This window comes from Capricornis sumatraensis, chromosome 17, assembly GCF_032405125.1.
Source record: "Capricornis sumatraensis isolate serow.1 chromosome 17, serow.2, whole genome shotgun sequence".
Taxonomy (NCBI): Eukaryota; Metazoa; Chordata; class Mammalia; order Artiodactyla; family Bovidae; genus Capricornis; species Capricornis sumatraensis.
This window is the reverse complement of record NC_091085.1, coordinates 61,082,445-61,091,502: the sequence shown is the minus strand read 5'-3', so window position 1 is coordinate 61,091,502 and position 9,058 is coordinate 61,082,445.

Below are 9,058 nucleotides of genomic sequence, written 5' to 3'. Positions count from 1 at the left end.
AACTTCCCTTTCCCTTTTCACTTTCGTGCATTGGGGAAGGGAATGGCAACCCACTCCAGTGTTCTTGCCTGGAGAATCCCAGGGACGGGGGAGCCTGGTGGGCTGCCGTCTATGGAGTCACACAGAGTCGGACACGACTGAAGTGACTTAGCAGCAGCAGCAGCAGCAGGGTACAATAGTTTAGGAGCTCAGAACATTTGGTTACTGCAATTTAAAGTGGGCAAAAAGTTACTGTTAAAGTATCAGTATGAGAACAAAAGCTTGAGTAGCATCATTTGACAGAGCAGTTTTTAAAGAGCCCAGCAGGCAGTTGGAGTCACGCCAGGTGAATGTGAGGCCCAGGAAAGAAACTGCAGGCTCATGTCCTTCCTCAGCTTGCCATGAGCAGCCATGATCAGCCAGTGCTTTGAGAGAAAAGGTGAAACCTGGGGAGGAAGCCCAGCCCTACCCTCCTGATCTGTTTCTGCATGTCAGGCTCATCACCGGGAACCCTGAGATTCTCTCAGGATCACCCAGGCCTATACATTGCCTTCAGTCATCAGCTTCACAAAGTTCCTCCCCTTTCATCTCTGCTGGGAGCCCCTGGATTAGTCTGGCCTGTCCATGCCAGGCCCCTCCACCCCAGCAATACCCTGCGCTGGACTCCTCAGGCCCTTCATGCCTGCAGCTCCAGTATATCCATCACACAGTGTTGGGGTGACAAGACCGTATTTTTAGAGCACCTGACATAGGATTGAAAACACCCTTGGTCCACTTCAGAGAATGGGAAGAGTTTCACTTGGCATGAAGCTCTCTCTGCCACTGTTGCTTGCTCTCCTAAACAAAAAGCCTTACGAGAGTGAGGAGCCCCAGGAAGCAGGGGCCGAATCAGGCCGCTCAGCTCTGACTGTCTCACTGAGCCACCTGCGGGAGGCCAAGCAGTCTGCTAAGGGATGGCCTTCCATGTGCCTGCAGTCTCCTGCTGCTGTCGGGATCTCCACACAGCCAGCATGGCGATGTTTTAACCTGATGTGTGGTGTTCCTCCTGGCGTCTTCCAGATTGTTTGAAGCATGTTTGGAGCAGGCTGGGCTGGGTTCTACTCTCACCTCATTTCAACTCACCTGTCAGTGCTCTGGGTCAGGGGCCAGGTTGTTAGCCCACACACTCTGGGCTCCCTTATCTACCCCTGGACTGAGGACTGAATAATCCTGTGAGGAGTTCAGCATTGTCCCCGTTACGAACATCATCGTTATCACCAGGGTAATGGAAATTCTAGAATGCCAGTTCTTTTCTGGGGAACTGGGGATTGGTGGACTCACCCTGAAACCTTGCGCTTCTCTCCTGGAGGTCCCATTGAGCAGGGAGGCAGGGTCCCAAGGAAGGGTGTTGCGTGCCCCTGGGCTTGGGCCATCACTCGTCACTTCTGGACTCCTGCCGTGTGCCAGGAATCGGGCAGATGTGGTCCCTGCAGGACTGTGTCAGGTGCTCTCCTTGCTAGCCTTGTTAGAGGCCACATGCCTGGCTCTGAATTCTTCCTCAGAGAATGAGGCCAGCTTTTGCCTGAATTTGTAATTCTGGAACTTGATTATGTGTCTCAGTGATTCAGATTTATGGGCTCAACACCAAACCTTAATCCAAGTCTGGGACCTGGACCGAAGAGTCTGCATCTTCAATCTCATCCCAGTTTACTATTCTGATGCAGGTGTTCCTGTTCAAATACTGAGGAACTTGGAAGAAGGGAGTTAGAGGGCCCCAGAAGCTACTGGCCTGACTTTAGAGGGCCCCTGGGGGCCTCACCATGTAGTTGCTTGTGGGTAGGGGCACCTCCCATAACCAGGTCTCTGGAGCCCATGCCTGGGCCTGCTTGCTAACCCAGAAGCTGTGGGCACTGCGTGCCGCGTAGTGACTACATTATCTCTGCCGACAACAGGCGGTGAAGCCTGACTCAAGAAGAACCTCACCTCTGCCTCTGGGGACAGCAGCCACAACCAGGCCTGCCAGGAATCCCTGGCACTGGGAGGGCCTATTGAGGTAAGTGCCTTACTAAGGTTTTCCATTTCCCCCAGGAGCCTCCCTGCCCTGGGGTAGTGGAAGGGGGTACCAGTCATGGGCCACAGAGGGCAGGCTTCTATTGTCTAGAAGTTCTGACCTGCCCTGCCTACACCTTTGGGGCCTGGGTGTGTGCAGGATATCAGTTGCCACCACAGAACATGTTACTTATTTCACAAACTACAGGGTACCAGCAACACCAAGAAAAGCCAGAAGATAACGTCAGTCTCCTTAGCAGCCATTAGAAGAAAACAGTTTAAAAATAACCACATACCCTCATGCATTGCTGCTAGGAATATAATACAGATGCTAGGGAAAACAGTCTGACTGTTTTTCAAAAATTAAAAAAAAAACATTTACTGCATGAGCCAGCAATTCCATTTCTCCTGGTGTATACCAAAAGAATTGATACAGCGTCTCAAACATTGCATACACACATTCATAGCAACACTATTCACAATGAAAATAACCCAAGTGTCCATTGTTACATGAATAGAATAACAAAACATACTATATTTTGTTACTCAATGTTAAAAAGGAAGGAAGTCCTGCCACGTGGTAAAACATGGATAAACCTTAAGGACATTATTCTAAGTGAAATAAGCTGGCTGCTAAAGGACAGTAGAATGATTCTGTTTGTTTGAGATCCCTAGAAGAGTCAGATTAATCGAGACAGTGGTGCCTGCCAGGGCCTAGAGGAAGACTGAATGGGGAGTTTAATGAGTATGAGTTTGGAATGTTGAGAAAACTCAAGATGGATGATGGTTGTATAACAAACTAGTTTAAAATGGTTAAAAAAATACATATATCTAAAAAATGGCCTATAATTCTGCCATTCAGATAACCCTATTAACACGTGTTTGTAATGTATTAAGTGTTACATAAATGTACACTTGGTTAAAAGTTCAGAGAGAAAGGTATAAAATTAGAAATACATCTGTTTCCCAGTCTCTACTGAATCCCAGTGTCTCCACAAAATAATTTTCCAGTACTACATTTAGAAAAATGGTTCTGAGCTTTACCTAATGATACGAGTATGGAAGTTAAACTGGTCATGCTGTAAACACAGAAATTGCCAGCATTATCACTCTGCTCTTCCTTGTCTTAACAGTTCCAAGAATCCCATCTGTTCCTGAACCACTTCTGTAACCCTTCTGTGGTTTATAGACACCTGGTTCCAGCTTTGTTTGTAATTATTACAGTCCACACTGTCATGAGTGCAGTTGTGCAGTAGTTTGAACATTCTTTGGTTTTGCCTTTCTTTGGGACTGGAATGAAAGCTGACCTTTTCCAGTCCTGTAGCCACTGCTGAGTTTTCTAAAATTGCTGGCACATTGAGTGCAGCACTTCAGCAGCAGCATCTTTTAGGATTGAAATAGCTCAGCCAGAATTCAGCCATCATCACTGTTAGCTTTGTTCGTGGTAATACTTCCTAAGGACCACTTGACTTCACATTCCAGGATGTCTGTCTAGGTGAGTGGCCACACCATCATGGCTATCCAGGTCATTAAGGCCTTCTTTATGTAGTTCTGTGTATTCTTGTCACCATACTCTTTTCTGCTGTTTCTGTCTTTTATTATACTCGTCTTTGCATGAAATGTTCCCTTGGTATCTCGAATTTTCTTGAGGAGATCTCTGGTCTTTCTCCTGTTCTATTGTTTTCCTCTATTTCTTTGCATTTCCTCTACTTCTTTGCACTTAAGGCTTTCTTATCTTTGCTTGCTGTTCTCTGAAACTCTGCATTCGGTTGGGTATATCTTTCTCTTTCTCCTTTGCTTTTTGCTTCTCTTCTCAGCTATTTGTAAGGCCTCCTCAGACAACCACTTTGCCGCCTTGCATTTCTTTTTCTTGGGGATGGTTTTGGTCACCACCTCCCGTACAACACTATGAACCTCCATCCATAGTTCTTCAGGCACTCTGTCTACCAGAGCTAATCCCTTGAATCTATTCATCACTTCCACTGTATAATCATAAGGGATTTGAACATGTCTTGATGTAATATGCCAAAGACTTGAAGAGACCAAGTCCTTGTGAAATTTCTGGTCTCAGAGTATGTGCATATAAGGCTTTCAGAGATGCTGTCAGATTGCACTCCAGCAATAGATGGGAGTGCTTATTTCCTGAACCCTCACCAACACTTGATGGTGTCATCGAGTGGCTTTGGTTTTTTACTGGTCTCGGGCTGATGAAAGCTGGATCATGTTGATGTGCGGTTTCTTGAGCACTCATCTGGCCTGAGGTGTGAGGCAAGCCCTGTCTGTTCTTGTGTTATCACACCTTCGCCTCACACTCGTGAGGCTTCATCACTAAATTAACCACATTTCATAGATGAGCAAACAGTCTTCATCTGTCCAGGATTTCTCACCCTAGAGTTTCTGTGTGTTTTTGACTGTGATCTCTAGCTGTTAGGAGAAAATTGACTCTAAGCATTTCGTGCTGTCCATCCAGGCTTACTGGATTTAAGAGCTGCCAAACTGTCTGGCAGGGACGGTACCATCACAATGCAGCTCTCACTGGCCACTTAAATCTTCCAGTGCCTGTCTCTTTATGTAAACAACACTGGTGACCTCCTTTGTGCTCACAACTTTTTCCTTCTTTGGGTAAATTCCCAGGAGGGGGATTTCAGAGTGAAAGGATACAGTGATCTTTTTTTTGAACTTTTGGGGAGGCTAACTAGCTGGACCTCTTTCTGTGAAGTGAATCTGTAAGCTCAGGCCAGCCCTGCAGCCTCCCTGTCTCTGGTTGGTGTGTCCCAGCTGCCCCAGTCTGCCTCAGGAGTCCATCCATGGGCTGCAAGTTAGGGGTGAACCAGGAACTTCCCAGTCTCTGAAACTCCCATCTCACTTCCCTTTGCTGGAGTGGTAGTTTATGGGGGACTCTGGTGAGGTCTGCTGAGGCCTTTGGATTGGGACCCCCTTCCCCCATGAGACAGATGTTGCTGGCTCTGGGTTGGAGGGTGTTTCCTGGACTGAGGTCGTATCTCTACTTTAGGACTGAGGGAGACTGCTTGACAAGGCTTATTTTGTGTGTGTGTGTTGGGGGGGGCGGGGGGATGGTGATTGTTGGCTACTTGTGTCCTCCCTCAGTCTCCATCCTTTCATTGCCTCCTCGGAGGAATTCCACTCTCCCTAGTAGGAAGCCTGAGCCTCTCAAAGGGAGGCTGTCTCCCTGCCACCAGGAAGAAGGCTCAGGTCAATGGCTGTGTGGCCCTTAATCTTTCAGGGCATCAGGACCCCTCTCTGGATTGGTGTGTGGGGTTTCGTGGTGGGGCTGCTAGCATTGGAGTCTTGGAGTGGGTCTTGTGGGAGAAGACTGGCCTCCCAAGGCTAAATTTCGGTCCTTTTGGGGTCAGCATTCCTGTGGACGTGAGCCTTTGCCTTCTGGCTCACAGTCTTTGCCCCTTTGGTGCAAGATCAACAGACTTGCCCTGAGCTCTCAGTGCTAGGTCTAGTCCTATGTAGATCTGTGGCCCTGGGGAAATTATTTTTAATTTTTGGATCATCATCCGCTTATGACTCCAGTCCACTCTCCTCACTGGCCTATCTCCCTTGTCAATCCCCAGGGACAGTGAGGATTCTGTCCAGGAATTGAGAAGGAATGGTAGCAAGCAGGAACCTTTCCTGAGAGAGGCCTCTGTCCTTCAGCCTGGGAGGTACCCAGACTGAAGCCCTGTCCTTGATGGACTAAAACAAGCTGATCCCCAAAGTCCCCACAGGTCCCCACTGCTCCCCAGTCCATGTTGCTGCTTTGCTTAGCTTGATACTGTCTGACAGGAAGGGACAGAGATGACCTCTATCTGGAGCTATTCTAGCCAGCCGTGTGCTGATCAGGCAGGCAGCTTCTGTCAGCTTAGGGGAGGCCCAGGGGGAGCCACCTCAGAGGACAAGGCCGTGTGAAGACCCCTAACCAGATCTTGGAGAGCAGCTTCCCATGAAGAATTGTGCCAGGGCACTAGGGCCAGAGCCTGCCCAGGGCCAGGTAAAGATTTCCTTTTTAAATAAGCATAAAAAATTTAAAATATAGCATACGTATAGAGGAAAAGATGTGGAAACATATATGCATACTTTAACCAGGATAAGAACAGTCTCAGAAGACCCCTGGTGCTCAAACCTGATCACATCCCATTCTCTCCCTCCTGCCCTCTTCTTCCCGCTAGCCCTGCCAGAGGTAACCACTATTCCATATCTTGTTTTTGTACTATACTTTCTGACCCTAGAAGTTCTGTGAACCTTGAACAAAAAGCTCATTTTTCTCACCTGTAATACTGTTTTTCCATTGTTTCTATTTTCAGTTTTATCAAGTTTTTGTCCTAAATAACATTTATTTGCTACTCTGGAACTTAAAGTCATGTTTTAATATTTTGCCATGATACATTTACTTAACATTTTTTAAGTTGATTCATATTAATGCTACTATAAATTCATATTTTAATAGACTTTTTTTTAGAACAGTGTTAGATTTGTAGAGAAACTGAGTAGGTAGTACAGAGAAGTCCCATATACCCTGCACACAGTTTTCCCTTCTAAAACTCTTAGCTTTTTTTTTTTGGTGGTTGTGCGGTCTCTAAGTCATGTCCAATTCTTTGCAGCTCTGTAACTGCAGCATGCCAGGCTTCCCTGTCCTTCACTAGCTGCCAGAGTTTGCTCAAATTCATACCCATTGAGTCAGTGATGCTTTCTAACCATCTTATCCTCTCCTGCCCTCTTTTGCATTCAGTCTTTCCCAGCATTGAGGTTTTTTCCAATGAGTCAGCTCTCAAATATTGTAGCTTCAGGTTCAGAATCAGTCCTTCCAGTGAATATTCAGGCTTGACTTCCTTTAGGATCGACTGGTTTGATCTCCTTGCAGTCCAGGGCACTCTCAAGAGTCTTCTCCAGCAGCACAGTTCAAAAGCATCAGCTCTTCAGCACTCAGCCTTATGGTCCAGCTCTCACACCGCACATGACACAGAGTACAGGATGTGCTCTCTGCGCTCAATTGTGTCTGACTTTGTGACCCATGGGCTGTGGCCCGCCAGGCTCCTCTGTCCGTGGGATTTTCCAGGCAAGAATACTGGAGTGGGTTGCCATCCGCAGGATCTTCCCCACCCAGGGACTGAGGCAGTGTCTTTGCCACTGAGCCACCTGGGAAGTCCATTGTGTAGGATACTGTGTTCACTTTCATTGCTATATAGTACCCACTGTGTGCAGCTAACACTCCCGTATCAATTCTGCCAGTGATGGATTCTGCCATTTTGTTTATTTCTAGTTTTTTTCAAGCAGTGCTGCTTTGTTATATTTTCATATGTAATTCTGTGCATAAAAGCATGGAGTTGTATAGAGTTACACTCAGAGATAGAATTGAAATATGTAGGGTATGTTCATATTTGCTTTTACCGGATATGGTAAAAAAGTTTTCCAAGAAGTTGTACAAATTCCTGAGCACACCTGCAGCCCTTTGTCCCAGTTCCTCACTGGCATTTGATATTGTCAAACCGTAATTTTCTCCTGAAAGTAGGATGATGTGATTTTAATTTACAGGTTTCTGGGTTTTTAAAAATATGTTTATTTTTGGCTGTGCTGGGCTTTCACTGCTGCACTCAGGTTTTTCAGATGCAGCGAGCAGGGCTATGCTCTTGTTGAGGTGCTCGGCCTTCCCGTTGTGGTGGCTTCTCTTACTGTACAGCACGGGCTCTGGAGCGCTGGCTCAGTAGTTATGGTACTCGGGCTTAGTTGCCCTGTGGGCATGTGGGATCTTAGTTCCCAAACTAAGGATAGAATCCGCATCCCTTGTATTGGCAAACGGATTCTTAACTATTGGACCACCAGGTAATTCTCACAAGTTTCTGTAACAAGGTTGACCATCATTTCATATATTTAGGAATTATTTGTGCTTCCTCTTCTTTGGAAGTTTTTTTGACCTATTGTTCTATTGCATTGTTTATATTTTTCACAGAATTTCTTTTTGAAAAATATTCTAGATACAGTTCAGAATATTAGGTGCATTTGCATCTTCTTCCAGTTTGTGACTTGCCTTTTCATTCTCTTTAACAGTATGTTTTGATTAACAGAGGTTCTTATTTTTAATGTGCTTGAATTCACCGCTGTTTCGTTCTTCAAGATTGTGTTTTATTTCTCTTTATGTGTCTGTTGTTGGTTGGTCGGTTTTTTTCCTGTCATAGTCTGCAGTTTGCCAGATCTCAGTTCCCTGACCAGGGATTGAACCTGGGCCATGGCAGTGGAAGTCCAGAGTCCTAACCAGTAGGCTACCAGGGGACTCTCTGTGGTTATATTTTCTAATTCTTATGAAATCTTTCCTCATCACAAGGTCAGAGATATAGTCTCCAGTATACACAGTGCAAGATAGAGATCCAGTTTTATTGATTTTTGAAAATTTATGTTTAAATGTGGATAACCACATATTATTTAAACATTACTTGTTTTCCCACTGATCTATAATGCCAGTTGGGTTGCAGATCAGATGTTCACAGAGGAGCACCTGTTTTTAAGATCTCTTTTCCACAGCATTGGTCAGTTTTTCTATCCCAGTGCCTATACCTCACTGTCTTAATTTTACTGCAGCTTTATAAAAAGTATTGCTATTTGGAAGATCATGACCTCCTGATCTTATTCTTAGCAGTGTTCTGGCTATTCTTAGTTCTTTGTACTTCCATGAAATTTTTAAAATTTAATTTTTATTTTTTTGACAACAAAAACATTTTCTATTGGGGTATAGCTGACTAAAAATCTTGTGATAGTTTCAGATGAACAGTGACGGGACTCCTCCATACATATACATGTATCCATGCCATTAAATTGTTAATATTAGATGGTCTGATATATTTCTTAAGTTAGATTCATAATTTTCAAAAGGGTGTGAGGTGAAACTTCCCCATCATCTTTCTTCTAATTCCCTTCTCAGAAGCAATCTCTAAAATCACTGCAGATGGTGATTGCAGCCACGAAATTAAAAGACACTTTCTTCTTGGAAGGAAAGTTATGATCAACCTAGATAGCATATTCAAAAGCAGAGACACTACTTTGCCAACAA